The sequence below is a fragment of the Spermophilus citellus genome, assembly GCF_964194105.1.
Source record: "Spermophilus citellus genome assembly, chromosome: 8".
NCBI lineage: Eukaryota > Metazoa > Chordata > Mammalia > Rodentia > Sciuridae > Spermophilus > Spermophilus citellus.
Genome location: NC_138189.1, coordinates 122,679,930 through 122,695,797, shown reverse-complemented (window position 1 = coordinate 122,695,797; position 15,868 = coordinate 122,679,930). Strand labels below are relative to the sequence as shown.

Below are 15,868 nucleotides of genomic sequence, written 5' to 3'. Positions count from 1 at the left end.
TACCTCTATGGATAATAATTTCCTATTTCTCAGGCAAATTCTTCCTTAAATTATAAGTTTTTTTTTTTTTTTTTTTTTTTTTCAGTCTGTTTGGTGGAACTATTTGCAACTCAGTGTGAGTTTCAGGCACTCTTCTCTCAAATCTTTCAGATGACCATTTCCTTAGTCTTAGATAATTATTTCACAACACATGGTCTAAACACTCCAGGGAGCCATCTCCAGATCTCCAGGGGTCGAACCTTCTGCAGCTCTCTACCCTGTCCTGAGGACTCTAACCTCTTCAATCTCTCCAGACCCTCCTTTCTAATTTCTCAACACAAGGAGTCCATTGGGCCTTACCTGGGCTCCCCATCCTGTACTGCAACCTGGGGGTTGTAAACTAAGAAAAGACTAAATTCACTTTGTTTCCTTTAGGGATCATTGTCCTTCTATGTCAGTGTCTTGAAAACAGCTTTTTTATATATTGGCTGGTTTGTTTTGTCTATTTTAGTTTTGTCAGACAGGGGATATTTTCAGTGTCTGTTGCTATATCCTAGGCAGAAAAGAATATTTTTTCCCATGCTTTAAAAACACAACTAAAGGAACAAAAGAAAAAGAACATAGGGCAGAAAAGAGATGAAAATTTTCCTCTCCTTATACCTCGTTTTGATAATGTGCAATAGCTACTTTCTATTGCTGCTGTTACAATTTACCACAAATTTAGAGGCTTGGAACAACACAGATTTGTTATTTATAGTTATGTAGGTCAGAAGTCTGACACAGGTCTCAGTGGGCAAAAATCAAGATGACAACAGAGATGCATTCCTTTCTGGAAGCTTTAGGAGAGAATCCATTTTCTTGCTTCATCCAGCTTCTAAAAGCCACCCACATTCCTTGGCCCATGACTGCCCTATTCCGTCTTCCATTCCAGCATCTTCGCATGATGATTTTCTGTAGTCACATATCCCTCTGACCATAGTAGGGAAAAAATGTTCTGCTTTTAAGCACCTATGTGATCAGATTTTGTTCACTTAGATGATCCAAGATGCTATATCCATGTCAGATCCTTGATTTAATCACATCTGCAAAGTCCCTTTTGCCATGTAAGGTAACGTGTTCAGTGTATCTAAGGATTAGGATGTAGATATCTTTAGGGGGTCATTATTCTGTCTACCACAGCTGACATGGGGTGGCTTAAATATTACTGTTCTGTTTACTTTTACACAATTTTCCCTGAAATCCTTTTAAAACCACTGTCAAATGAAAAGTTTTAAGAAAAGAAAATTTCCAGGTTTTCTTTCTATCCAGTTATTTTTTAATAAAATATTAATTGGAAAGACTGCTTTATCTACTCTACTCACCGGTAAGCCTTCCTCTCTTGCTCATGATATTAGTTCCTTCCCACTTACCAAGATTGAAATAACAAAGACCAGCAGGTAACAAGGTCTATCTATTCCAGAGTGGTACAGTAAGTTTTTTAGCCTCTGCTCCCAAGAGTCATCTCTAATTATTTTTCATAAGGGTTTGTACTGTTTCTCAAACCAATTTTATAAGTAATCATACCAGTAACATAATAATATACAATATTTATTAATTACTCTAAGTCAAACATTTCACTTAATGTTGAATTTTTTTTTGTATTGTATGTGTCAACTTGACTGAGTCACAGAGTCCCCAGATGGTTTGTCAAATATTACTCTGGGAATTCTTGCGGGAATTTTTTTTTTTGGGGGGGGGTGATGTTAACATTTAAGAAGTACACTTTTAAGTAAAACCAGTTTGTCCTACATGGAATCAGTGGGCCTCATCCAATCCACTGAAGGCCTGAAAAGAACAAAAAGAATGAGCCTCCCCCAAGTAAGAGAGAATTCTACAGCAGACCTTCTTTGGGCTTTATCTGTGGTGTTGGCTTTTTCTGGTTCTACAACAAACTGCCTATCGACTTCACCTGCCAATTGTAGTATTAACTATTCCTGGGTCTCTGGCCTGCCAACTCATTCTGCAGATTTGGATTTGTTAGTTGACATAATAGTGTAGGCCAATGCCTTAAAATGAGTTAATGAACAAACAAATAATACATTCATACATATAAAACTATAGTTTATAACAATCACTGTATCTCTCCTAATATATATACACACATATATACATATATTTATGCTATACATCTATATATATAAATATTTTCTATAAGTTCTGTTTCTCTATAGAGATCTGATTAATACAAGCATAAATGGTTCCTTTGTTATAATAGGTAGTTACTATCATTGTTTTATTTTTAAAATTTATATTACTTTGATAAATTATAAGGAATAAAATGTGATGATTTGATATTTGTAATGCAAGGTATACTGATTAAATCTTGCTAACTAATACTGCCACGATCTTACTTATTTTTCATTTTTTATAGTAAGACATTCAAAGTTACTTTTAGTTATTATATGCAATGTTATTATTGACTTTATTTACTATGCAATAGACTTCAAAATTTCTTATTCTTATTCAAGTAAAACTTAGTACCTTGTCCTTATTCATAAATCAAAAAAAAAAAATAAAGCATAGAGAGAGTAATTTATCCAGCATTTTAGAAAGAGTATGAGTGAAGGTAAGACTAAAGTCAGGGAAGCCAGACTCCAGGTCTAACACTCTTGATCCCTACTTTCTATCCCATTTTCAATACCTGGAAGACAGAGACTATGCCTTAGCATTGTTTAGTTCTTTCAAGTACCTGACACAGTGCCAGCTCATAATCATACACCTGGTCGGCCAATTAGTTGTTATTCATTTTGCATTTTTTTAACTAATTTAGATAGATTTGATCTACCAATAATTCCCCCAGTATGATTGGGAAAAGTGAACATGGAAGACATAGCAGAGGATATATCATATAATTGCCATCACATATTGGTGTAAGAGAAATATGATGTCTTATAATTGGTAGGAAAACTACTAAGCCTTAATAAAACTCCTTGAGATTTGTCATTATTTAACTTCACAGATACACCTATACATATATACTCGAATACAAAATCATAGGCATGATTTATATCTTTTAATATTGAAATAATTAACCCTTATAATATTTTTCACTATGAGAGTAGAAACCAGAGGGTCTTGCAAATTTCATAAGCTATGGACATTGTGGGGACTTTTGACCTGTTTCTAAATACAGGGGGAATAAGAGGACACCCCTCCTAGCAGTCAGTGGGAACATTAAGCTCACAGTCATAATGCTCAGCTTTAGCTAAGTACCTGAGCTCATTTCTGTTACTGATATGTTTTTGGTCCATCACATGAGACAACATGACTCATAGGAAGTTTCCTATTTGCATTAGTTTCCTAGGACTGCCATAATAAATAACTACAAACTGGGTTGCTTGAAACAATAGAATTTTATTCTTTCACAGTCCTAGAGGCTAGAAGTCTGACATCAAGGTGTCAGCAGTATTGATTGTTTCTGCGGGAGATTTTTTTTCTAAGTATCTTTCCTAGCTTTTGGTGATGGTCATCAATCTTCAGTACCCTTTGGTTTGGAAACAGATCACTCCAGTGTCTGATTCCATCTTTACTCATTTCCCCATTTGTCTGTATCTATATCCAAATTTCCCACTTCTTAACACCAGTCATTTTGGATTAAGATCCATCTCAATAACTCAAATTAAATCAATTAAATTTATGCAGACCTTATTCAGGATCACATTCACAGGTGTCAGGAGTATGTATTTCAACACATCCTTTTGAAAGGGACAGAATTCTCTTTTTGAAGGGGACAGAATTTAACCCATTACTCCACCCTATAGCTGTAGAATAATTTATAAAGTATGTTAAGAACCATTGAAGTTAGGTTTCTATTTAGATCTTATTATCTGGATACTTTTAGAATTCTATGGCTTAGATTTACTCTGAAGACCATCACCTAACGCATAAAAGCCCTGATAGAGATCATGGAAATGTTCAGCTCAAGAACTGGCCATTAATATATGAAATGTAGAATCCTCTCTTCCTCAGTAGCATTTTTATTTTCTTCACTAACTAAATAAGGCCTGTATTCCTTTTTCCCTTGTATTGGCTAGCAGGCCTCAGGTACTCCTACATCTGATTTGTCAATCAATTTGCAGCTATTCTATGGCCTCCTAAGAGCTCAACACCAATACCGATTATTAGAAGAGATAGACCAAAACAATCATCTCACTGTGCCTGGAGGATGAAACTATGACCCATGTTAACCCCCAGTTAGTGACAGCTTCAGATCTTCTCACATATCATTGTACCTAACTTATACTTATTTCTGTATCCACCATGATGCCTGCATAACTCACAAAAAAGATACATGGTGCAGTTTTGTTTTGATTTTTGCTTCCAATCCCTAATCAGAAGAGAGGATTTCCAATTTTGTCTCCAAGAGAGAAAATTCCCCCTTTTTATGTCATTCAAAGGACTTAATGTACATTATAAAACAAGAAACGTTTCCTCTTTACCTAATAAATAAGCTTATAAGTGAAAGCCAAAATCTCTCTCAGATTCTGTGCAGATGCTCAACCATCTCAAATTCAAATTTCTTCAGGCAACTCTCCTAGTTCTCAGCATTTCAATTTGCCCAAAAAAGCACTGAAGGGTTTGCTTGGACACCTGCTAATGCCTAGCTTTGAATATAAAAAAGACAGCTACACACAGAGCAATCATAGTCTTAATCAAATAATGATTTATGTCCTTGAAACTGAGCAATAAAAATTCAGACCGATTTTTTTTAATATAAATTACACCTTATTCCCTACAATTCATTTAACCTGTCTCCAGTTTCCATTTTCTGTACGATCAAAATCTCAAGCACCACATTGCTTTGTATTTGGTGGAATAAACTTTTAAAAGGAAAGAGATTAATTTTGCCTCAACTCATTCTTTCCAAAACAGAGTAAAAAAACCATAAAGTTTTGCATTGATAAATATGTTCATTTATTAAGGTAGTTGTCTGTAGTCAGTGAAAGGAAGGACTAACAAACTACCAAGGGCAAGGAAAAATTTAGTCCCATTAGAGATAAAGCAGTACAGTTAATTACATTTTAACTTAATTATAACACCAAATAAAACCTAAGGATATTGCTAAACATGAATTTTGATGAGAATAATTAGAGCAATCAGTTTGAAAAATATCATCATTTTGTATATAGTAACTTGGAGCCCATGACTTCTATCTTCAATATAAAATGTGGTAGCATTTTTTTCTAGAAATTGTCAAAAAGCTTTATTTTCACTTGACATAAGCTTCCAAGAGACACAAAACAATATAACATTCAAAGGAAGAGCTCTGCAGTTAGACCTCCTGGATTCAAGGTCAGGTATTCCAATTTATTAAACATATAACCTTGAACAAATTAACCTTTATAAACCTTCTTTAACTTTCTTGTATATAAAAAACAAATAATACCTTTCTAACAGGTGTTTTCATGCAGATGTAATGGGATCATACATGCAAAGCATTTGATCCAAGCCCCTTCAATCTCACCATCTATATGAGAAACAAGTGTGGCCATAGATTTTCTTAAATATGGGAAGTGTCGTTTTAAGCATTAAAACTGATGTACATAATGTCTTTTTCTTTTCACCTCCAGACAGGGGTTACCTCCCTATCTATCCTCCTGAAATAAGTCTCACACTATGTTACTTACATCAATGATAAAGTATAAGTAACCCTGGAGGTGCATGAATTTGGGAAGTGCATTAAAATGAAGACAGATGAAAAGAAAAAGTGTTGCTTACTTCCTATAGACATTTGTGCTACTAAACTGAATGATGAATGTTATTGTTGTTTCAGACACCATTGTGAAATTTTTGTAAGATCTAATGCAGACAGGTGAGAGATAAAGATTTTGTTCTCATCCAACAAACAAATATATAATGTATGAATATCTTTCATACCCACAAAGAGTGAATATGTTTTCTATATTTTTTTAACTGCAAAATATTCTCATTCCCATGAAATGTTTTTATTAAGAGTCATTTATTTGCAAAATGTTGAGAAACCTGTGTTCTGTTCTTGACAAATAACCTTGGCATTAGCAACGGCAGAAGCAGATGCTTGTCTGCACTCTTATCCAGAGGAATATAAAACACTCCAAGGTCAGAGCTATCTGAAAAAAAAAAAATCCAGTAAACTACAGACGAAAAAAAATACAGAAAATGAGAGATGAACAAGATCAGTGAGATCAAGTAATGAGAAATTCATCCAATGTGAAAGAATTGGAAGTAAGTGGGATAAGTCTGCTGTTAGGAAAGAAATCTCTGAAAGGGATGATAAAGTTTGTTTCATCTGCACAAAAGCATATGAGAGGAAATGGCACTCAAAAGGTGCACTTTTACAAATTGTTTAGATATTTCTCCTTTATATCTGAATTTATGGAATAGGTTAATCTTCAGCAAAAGAAAAAAGATGAATATAATATAAAGGTTATCTGGGATCAAAACTAAAATCTAGTGAGTGGTTAATTGGTTTTAATAAAAGTAATTTTGTAGAAGCATTTGGAAATGTAATGATTCATAAAAAATGATAAACAAATGCTTCCTGACCAACTGTTGCATGTGAATGAACAGTGATTTTAGCACTTTGAAGTGCTTATTTATTTATGCGAATCTGACACTGCTCATGTTAACTTGGTTTTGAAATATCCAGATTATGGACTAAAACTGTAGCTTGGTGGCTGAGCATCTGCTTAGCATGCATGAGGCCCTGGGTTCAATCCCTAGCACCAAAAAAAAAAAAAAAAAAAAAAATCCTAGATCCATTTCCAGGGTTTCCAGGTTTCAGACCCAATCTCAGTGGGGACCAGAGGTTGCTACCAGCACACAGAACCTGGGAATAGAGGTAAGAAATAGTCACTGCTTCACTTCTTCATTCTTATCCCTGATGAAAGGGTAAGCTCATTTTTTAAAAGCAGTGAAATCTTCCACAAGGAAGATTTTCATAAAGTAATTTTTGTCCCAAATTTACCATTTTGGATTGTAGGGATCACCTAGTTAGAACTTGCTATGTTGCCCAAGGTACCTTGAAATCCTGGGCTCAAAGAATCCTCCTGTCTCAGCTTCCCTTGTAACTGGGGTTATAGGAGTATACCTCTGAGTCAGGCTTCATCCCAGGAGTTTCTATTTTGAAAGACAAAAATTAAAAGAGAATTTTTTTTCAAACTTTTGCTTTCTTTTGGTCAAATAGGATGCACTTCCATAGAATAAACTGCAATATTGGCATGTTAGTCTCTTTGGGAGATTCATTAATCCTTCAGAATTAAATTCCAGGTTAGAAAGGCTCATTGGGAAAATTATAAATTCACATTGCTTATATTTATTTTTTTATTTTTAAAATTTATTTCTTTATTCTAATTTGTTATACATGACAGCCGAATGCATTTCAATTCATAACACACATATATAGCACAATCATTTCTCTGGTTGTACACAAAGTATATTCACACCATTTGTGTCTTCATACATGTACTTAGGGTAATGATGTCCATCTCATTCTACCATCTTTTCTACCCCTGTGCTCCCTCCCTTCCCCCTCCCTTTTGCCCTATCCAAAGTTCTTCCATTCCTCCCATGCTCCCTTCCACCCCCATTATTTTTCAGCATTCACATATCAGAGAAAACATTTGGCCTTTGAGCTTTTAGGATTGGCTACTTCAGTTAACATGATATTCTCCAGCTTCATCCATTTATCTGCAAATGCAAATGATTTTATTCTCTTTTAATGCTGAATATTCCTGTGTGTGTGTGTGTGTGTGTGTGTGTTCTTTATCCATTCATCTATTGAAGGGCATCTAGATTGGTTCCACAATTTAGTTATTGTGAATTGTGCTGCTATAAACACGGCTGTGTCACTGTAGTATGTTATTTTTAAGTCCTTTGGATATAGACCGAGGAGTGGAATAGCTGGGTCAAATGGTAGTTACATTCCAAGTTTTCCAAGGAATCTCCATATGCTTTCCAGATTGGTTGCACCAATTTGCAATCCCACCAACAATGTACGAATGTGCCTTTTTTTCTCCCATCCTCGCCAACACTTATTGTTGTTTGTATTCTTAGTAGCAGCCATTCTGACTGGAGTAGATGAAATCTTAGAGTAGTTTTGTTTTGCATTTCCCTATTTGTTACAGATGTTGAACATCTTTTCATATATTTGTTGTTGATTGTATGTCAACTTCTGAGAAGTGTCTGTTCAATTCCTTGGCCCACTTATTGATTGGGTTATTTCTCTTTTTAGTATTACATTTTTTGAGCTCTTTATAATCCTAGAGATTAGTGCTCTATCTGATGTGTCTGTGGTAAAAAATTTGCTCCCATTTTCCATAGGCTCTCTGCTCACCTCACTGATTGTTTCTTTTTCTGAGAAGAAGCTTTTCAGTTTGAATCCATCCCATTTATTGATTCTTGAGTTTATTTCTTGCACTATAGGAGTCTTGTTAAGGAAGACAGGGCCTAATCCAACATGATGAAGATTTGGGAATACTTTTTCTTCTATTAGGCATAGGGTTTCTGGTTTAATTAATCAGTCCTTGGTCCACTTTGAGTTGAGTTTTGTGCATGAGCAATAAGGATTTAATTTCATTTGGCTGCATATGGATTTCCTGTTTTCACAGCACCATTTGTTCAAGAGGCTATCTTTCTCCAGTGTAAGATTTTGGCACCTTTTCTTGTATGAGATGACTGTATTTATGTGAGTTTGTCTCTGTATTCTCTATTCTGTACCATTAGTCTACAAGTCTATTTTGGTGACAATAATATGCTGTTTTTGTTAACTATTTCTCTGTAGTATAGTTTAAATTCTGGTATAGTGATGCCACCTGCTTCACTCTTCTTGCTAAGGATTGCTTTAGCTATTCTGGGTCTCTTATTTTCCCAAATGAATTTCATGATTTCTTTCTGTATTTCTATGAGTAATGTCATTTGGATTTTGATTGGAATTGTATTAAATTTGTACAGTGCTTTTGGTAGTATGGTTTTCTTGACAATATTAATTCTGCCTATCCAAGAACAAGGGAGATCTTTTCATCTTCTAAGGTCCTTTATAATTTCTTTCTTTAGTATTCTGTAGTTTGCATTGTAGAGATCTTTCAACTCTTTCACTAAGTTAATTCCTGAATATTTTTTTGAGACTATTGTAAATGCGGTAGTTTTCTGTTACTCTTTTAGAGGATTTGTCACTGATGTACAGAAATGCCTTTGATTTATGGATCTTGGTTTTAAATCTTGCTACTTTGCTAAATTCATTTATTAGTTTTAGAAGCTTTCTGGTGGAATTTTTTGGATCCTCTAGGTATAGAATCATGCTGTTAGCAAATAGTGATAGTTTAAGTTCTTCTGTTAAAAAAAAAATCAAAAGGAGACAGAAGCAAGGTTCAGTGACAAAGTGGCAGAATAGCAGTATGACAGAAGAGCAGAAAGGCAGAAAGCCCTTGTCCAAGCTGCCAGCCTTACTTATATCAGTAGGTTATACTAGGTCTCTGGCATCAATAGTACATTATTGTTCACTGTGTCATTAGGCAGGTTACAGAGTTAGCAACATTATGCCGCTTGTTTCTCAGTTACATACTATAGTTGCAATGTGCTATGTTAGGAGCTTTGTGAAGCCCTCAAGAAAGTTCATTGTATAAAGTTACTGTTATTGGACAGGTTCAGGCTCAGCAGAGCTTTGTGAAACATTGAGGTTGTCTAACAAGAGAATGCCCAGGAGCTGAGTGCCTGAGATCAAGTTTGAGGCTCATAAGACTAGCACACAGCCTCCTCATGCAGGGCATTGCCATAGTAGCTAGGCATTGCACATATATTTGTTACCTTATGGGTTCCTGGAGAAAACTGCAGAATATTCTAAGTGTGGAGAACAGGGTGCCTATTACCCCCCAGAGTTTGCTTACCAGAGAAATACTGTCCTGTACTTTTCCACAGCCAGAATCCTTATATTCTTCTTTTCCTATCCATATCCCTTTTATTTCTTTTGTCTAATTGTTCTGGCTTAAGTTTCAAGAACTATGTTAAACAGAAGGGGTGAAAGAGGGCATCCCTGTCTTGTTCCAATTTTTAGAAGGAATGCTTTCAATTTTTCTTCATTTAGAATGATGTTGGCCTTGGGCTTAGCATACATAGCTTTTACAATGTTGAGGTGTGTTCCTATTATCCCTAGTTTTTCTAGTGTTTTGAACATGAAGGGGTGATGTATTTTGTTGAATGCTTTTTCTGCATCTGTTGAGATAATCATATGATTCTTATATTTAAGCCTGTTTATGTGATGAATTACATTTATTGATTTCCATATGTTAAACCAACCTTGCATCCCTGGAATAAACCCCTTTATCATAGTACACAATCTTTTTGATTTGTTTTTGTATTCAATTTTCCAGAATTTTATTAATAAAATTTGCATCTATGTTCATTAGAGATGTTGGTGTGAAGTTGTCTTTTTTGATGTGTCTTTGCCTGGTTTTGGAATCAGGGTGATATTGACCTCATATAATGAGTTTGGAAGTGTTCCTTCTTTTTCTTGGAATAATTTGGGAAGTATTGGTATTAGTTCTTCTTTGAAGGTCTTATAGAACTCAGCTGTGTATCCAGCCTGGCCTTTTCTTGGTTGGTAGACTTCTGATAGTGCCTTCTATTTCATTGCTTGAAATTGATCTGTTTAACTGATGTTTATTGTCTTTCTTCAGTTTGGATAAATCATATGATTCTAGAAATTTTTGATGTCTTTGATATTTTCTATTTTATTGGAGTATGACTTTTCAAAATAATTTCTAATTATCTTCTATGTTTCTGTAGTGTCTGTTGTGATATATCTTTCTTCATAACAGATTTTAGTAACTTGAGTTTTCTCTCTCCTTATCTTTGTTAACATGGTTAAGGGTTTATCAATTTTTATTTATGTTTTCAAAGAACCAACTCTTTGTTTTGTCAATTTTTTCAATTATTTCTTTTGTTTCAATTTTATTGAGTTCAGCTCTGATTTTAATTATTTCCTGTCTTCTACTGATTTTTTTATGTTGATTTGTCCTTCTTTTTCTAGGGCTTTGAGATGTAATGTTAAGTCAGTTATTTGTTGACTTTTTTTTTTTCTTTTAGGGAATGAACTCAATGCAATGAACTTTCCTCTTAGAGCTGCCTTCAGAGTGTCCCAGAGATTTTGATATGTTGTATCAGTGTTCTCATTTATCTCTAAGATTTTTTTAATCTCCTTCTTGATGTCTTCTGCAATCCATCATTCATTAGGAGCATATTATTTAGTCTCCAGGTATTGGAGTGGGTTTTATTTATTATTTTATCAATGATTTCTAATTTCATTCCATTATGATCGGATAGAATGCAGGGTACTATTTCTACTTTTTTATATTTACTAAGAGTTGCTTTGTGACATAATATATGGTCTGTTTTAGAGAAGCCTCCGTGTGCTGCGGAAAAGAAAGTGTATTCATTTGTTGATGCATGAATATTATATATATGTCAGTTAAGTCTATGTTATTGATTGTATTATTGGGTTCTATAGTTTCTTTGTTTAGCTTTTATTTTGAATATCTATCCAGTGGTGAAAGAGGTGTATTAAAGTCACCCAGAATTATTTTGTTGTGGTCTATTTGACTCTTGAACTCGAGAAGAGTTTGTTTTATGAATGTAGATGCTCCATTGTTTGGGGCATATATATTTATAATTGTTATGTCTTGATGTATGGTTCCTTGAAGCAGTATGTAATATCCTTCTTTATCCCTTTTGATTAACCTTGGCTTGAAGTCTACTTTATTTGATAAGAGGATAGAAACCCCTGTTTGTTTCCCCATTCCATGTGAGTGGTGTGTTTTTTTCCCAACCTTTTACCTTTGGTTTGTGGATGTCTTTTCCTAAGAGATGAGTCTCTTGAAGGCAGCATATTGTTGGGTGGTTTTTTGTTGTTGTTGTTTGTTTGTTTTTGTTTTTAAATCCAATCTGCCAGTCTATGTCTTTTGATTGATGAGGTTAGGCTGTATAACATTTGGGATTATTATTGAGACATGATTTGTATTCCCTGCCATTTTGGTTTATTTTTGGTATTTCACTTGACTTGGTTTCTCCTTTGATTGGTTTTTCCTTTATTGTAATGCCTCCCTTTGCTGATTCTCTTTGTTGTTTTTCATTTCCTCATCATGAAATATTTTGCCATGGATGTTCTGTATTGCAGGCTTTTTAATTATAAATTCTTTTAACTTTTGTTTATCATGGAAGGTTTTTATTTTGTCATCAAATCTAATACTTAATTTTACTGTATATAATTCTTGGTTGGCACCATTTTCTTTCAGAGCTTGGTATATTTTGTTCAAGGATCTTCTAGATTTCAGGGTCTGAATTGAGAAATCTGTAGAGATCCTAATTGGTTTCCCCCTATATGTAATCTGATTCCTTTCTCTTGTGGTTATTAAAATTATCTCTATATTCTGTATGGTAGGCATTTTCATTATAATGTCCCTTACTGTAGATCTGCTGTGATTTTGTACAATTGAACCTGTAAACCTCTCTTATTTTATTTTCCAATTCATTCTCTAAGATTGAGAAATTTTTTGATATTAGTTTTTGAGTAGACTGTTCATTCCTTTGGTTTGGAACTCTATGCCTTCCTCTATCCCACTAACTCTTAAATTTTGTCTTTTTATGTTATCCCATAATTCTTGAATGTTCTGCTCATGGTTTCTTATATCTTCACTTGTGGTCAACTTTATTTTCAAGATTATGTATGTTTACATATATTGTCTTCATTTTCTGAAGTTTGTCTTCCAAGTGATCTAATCTGTTGGTAGTACTTTCTATTGAGTTTTTAATTTGGTTTAGTATGTCTTTCATTTCAAGGATTTCTGTTTGTTTGTTTGTTTGTTTTCTGAACCTCTATTTTTTATTGAAGTAATCTTTTGCTTCCTATATTTACTTATGTAGCTCTTTATCAAAATGATCTTTTGCACCTGTATTTGCTCTCTTATATCACCCTTTAATTCACAGAACACCTTAATTATGTACATCCTGAACTCCTTCTCTGTAATTTCTCTTGCTGTGCTGGCCATGGATTCTAATAATGTAGTATCTTGGTTTGTTTGGGGCATTTTCTTTCCTTGTATTTTTCATATTGTTCATGTGTCTTCCCTTCTAGCACTGCGGATCCAAGGTGTTACATTTTTTACCCTATAGGCTTATAGTGTACCTGCAGGTTTCTAATAAGGGGGAGATCGATATTAAAAGTGCCCAATACAAACAATACACAGCCTTAAACCAAATAGTTCATATTAAGACATTTACAGTTTTGTCACAATATATAGAAATGGTGAATTCAATTATTATCTACCATATAAACAGTAGGTTTGCAAATGGGTCTATAGTGTCTGATGTGGACAAAGAGAGAACTGGGGAGGGGTTTAGGATGAGATGTTAAGGAGGTAGGAGGTGAGGATATAGAGTTATTAGATCTTAGGAAGCATGAAAGAAGAATCTAAAGAAGTTGGCTAGCAGCAGGAGAAAAGAGAAAAAGTGATTTGAGGGAAAGAAGTAAGCGGAAAGGCAATAGAAAGAGTACAAAAACAAATATAAAAATTAAGAAAAATTTTAAAATAAAATAACTTAATAAATTAAAAACTCTACATGAAAGGGCAGATATTTAATGCTCCCTGTCATTGAAGCTTAAAATTTCTATGGTTCAGTCTTTATTGAAGAATTTTTTTTCATGAAGAGTTCTGAATATTTGCCTTGTGCAGTATAGATATTGAAATTCAAGCCCCATATTTCTATGTGTAGTTACCTCTCCATCTCCTCTATCAAAGGTACAGCAGTGTCTGCTTCATGATTATTAATTTAAACTCCACTCCTTTTTAAAAACATTATTATTCTGTTTGTCTAGGGATTATCTTTCTTTACTTTGCTCTCTGTAAAGTTTTTAATATTATTATATATTATCAAGTATTTTAAAGATGAAGCAATTCTGCATTTATTTAGTACATCATTTAAAGTAAATCAAACTCCATGGGTTGATTTTTCTACTTCCATGGATTTTAAATTTCATGTATCTTCAACTCCTAAATTATAGTCCTAAACCAGTGGTTCTCAATGGGTGGTAGTTGTACTCTTCAGAGGTTACTTAGCAATGTCTAGAGCTATTTTGGTTTGTCCTAGTGGGTAGGTAAATATCCTACAAGGCCTGTGACCAGCATCTAGCTCAAAGACTTATCTTTTATCAAAATGTTAATAGTGCAAGGCTGAGAGATGTGGCCCACCCTACACTGCTCATTTATTTTTGACATATCCATTTGAATTCGTATTGTCATGTGATGGCAGATGTTCAGTGTCACAAACCCATTTTTCATCTCCTCTTTCCCATCTCACTTAATGGCACCATTATGAAACAGTTGTTCAAGTCAGAAATTTGGTGGTCACTCTTGAATTCTTGATAGTCCAGACTGATTGATAATACCCACTAAGTATCACCCCACTTATCCACTCTACTTCCTCTATCCTAGTCTGTCATCTCTCACTGAATGGTCTTCTAGGCTGTCTCCCCTCTTTCCAATCTCACCCATCACCAGAACATTCTCAACACTGCTCTCAGAGTAGTCCTTTCATTGAATGTTTAACAAATTCAAATTCCTTAGCAGGGTGTCATGACCTGGGTCCCCCCAATTCCTTAAACTACCTTTTGTGACACTCTTTCACTCATGATGCTTTCAAAAATCAGCCTTCTTATGTTTTTTGAAAGACATGGAAACGTTTTCCTTCCCCAGGACTCTCCCTCAGCCGTTTCCTCTTCCTACAATGCGCTTCCTCCACGTCTCAGGGCAATTACTTCTCAGGCTTCAGTGCTCAATTTAAATATGCCATCTTTCCCATGTGTAGCATTCCTCCTTGTTATCTCTCATGATACTCAGCTGTAATTTTCTATTTGATTGTACATATTCTAACTCAAGTGGATGCTTCAAAAAAATCAAGAACTATATCTGTTTTGGGGGGACTGAAATATGGCAGACGTTCAGTAAATATTTGTTGAAAAAATTGGCTAATAGCCTCCAGAAATTTAATATAAGTAATCAATAGCCAAAAAGTTTCAATATTAAATTGAATTATAAGGACTTTAAGTTTTAGGTGGAAAGAATTAAACATATAATATGGAATAAGCTACATGCAGTAACTAAATAATTAATATATGTTAAAATGTAGACATATATAAATACACATACATATATATTATATACATTTTTATATACATATACACTTAAATATATATATTATATATATTAGGCATATATAAGTATATTTAATATATAAACACAAAATGTGCATGTTTAATAGTATATATTATATAATGCAGTAAAATTTATGTCTTATTATATAAATACATAATATAATTTTATTCTAGATCTAAAAGAAATGTTAAAATTGGTGAAACTTTTGTGTAACTGAAATATGGGAGACATTTTCTCCCCAGATGTTCATCATATTTATTGTTCTAGTCCTGAGTGATGTGCTCAATTTTTTCCCATCTGTTTTATGAGTTCCTATATCCAGTACCAAATTTCTTCAGAATAATCATTTTATTTCTTAGTTTCTTTTCTTTCCGTTGTCCAGAATTTAGGTCTTCAGTGATCATCATTAACATTTTTATAGCTTAAATGTTTTGCTACTTCTAGCTGGAAACCAGGTATGTCAAATCTTTTTTGGATGACATTGGAAAGAACATTAATAAGAATAAATCAATTACTATACAAGGACATGTCTGGTCAGACAGAATATATGGAGCTTTCTCTTCCAAAAATTACTGCCTGTAAAGTGGCTTTGTAGAAATAAACATAGTATTCTGAAAAAGAATCTTCTCTCCCCACAGAGAACTGGATTGCAGACATGGGTTTCATAT

General features: G+C 34.0%; 1 pseudogene across 1 annotated transcript in view; it reads right to left on the bottom strand.

The window, feature by feature from the left end:
* The window catches only part of LOC308654727 (rRNA-processing protein FCF1 homolog), a 42,409-nt pseudogene that overhangs the window by 17,590 nt on the left and 8,951 nt on the right, over window positions 1-15,868 (bottom strand). The window contains exon 2 of the transcript XR_014024278.1: window positions 7,019-7,116. The product of XR_014024278.1 is annotated as an rRNA-processing protein FCF1 homolog (transcript). The remainder of the gene's footprint in view (window positions 1-7,018; window positions 7,117-15,868) is intronic.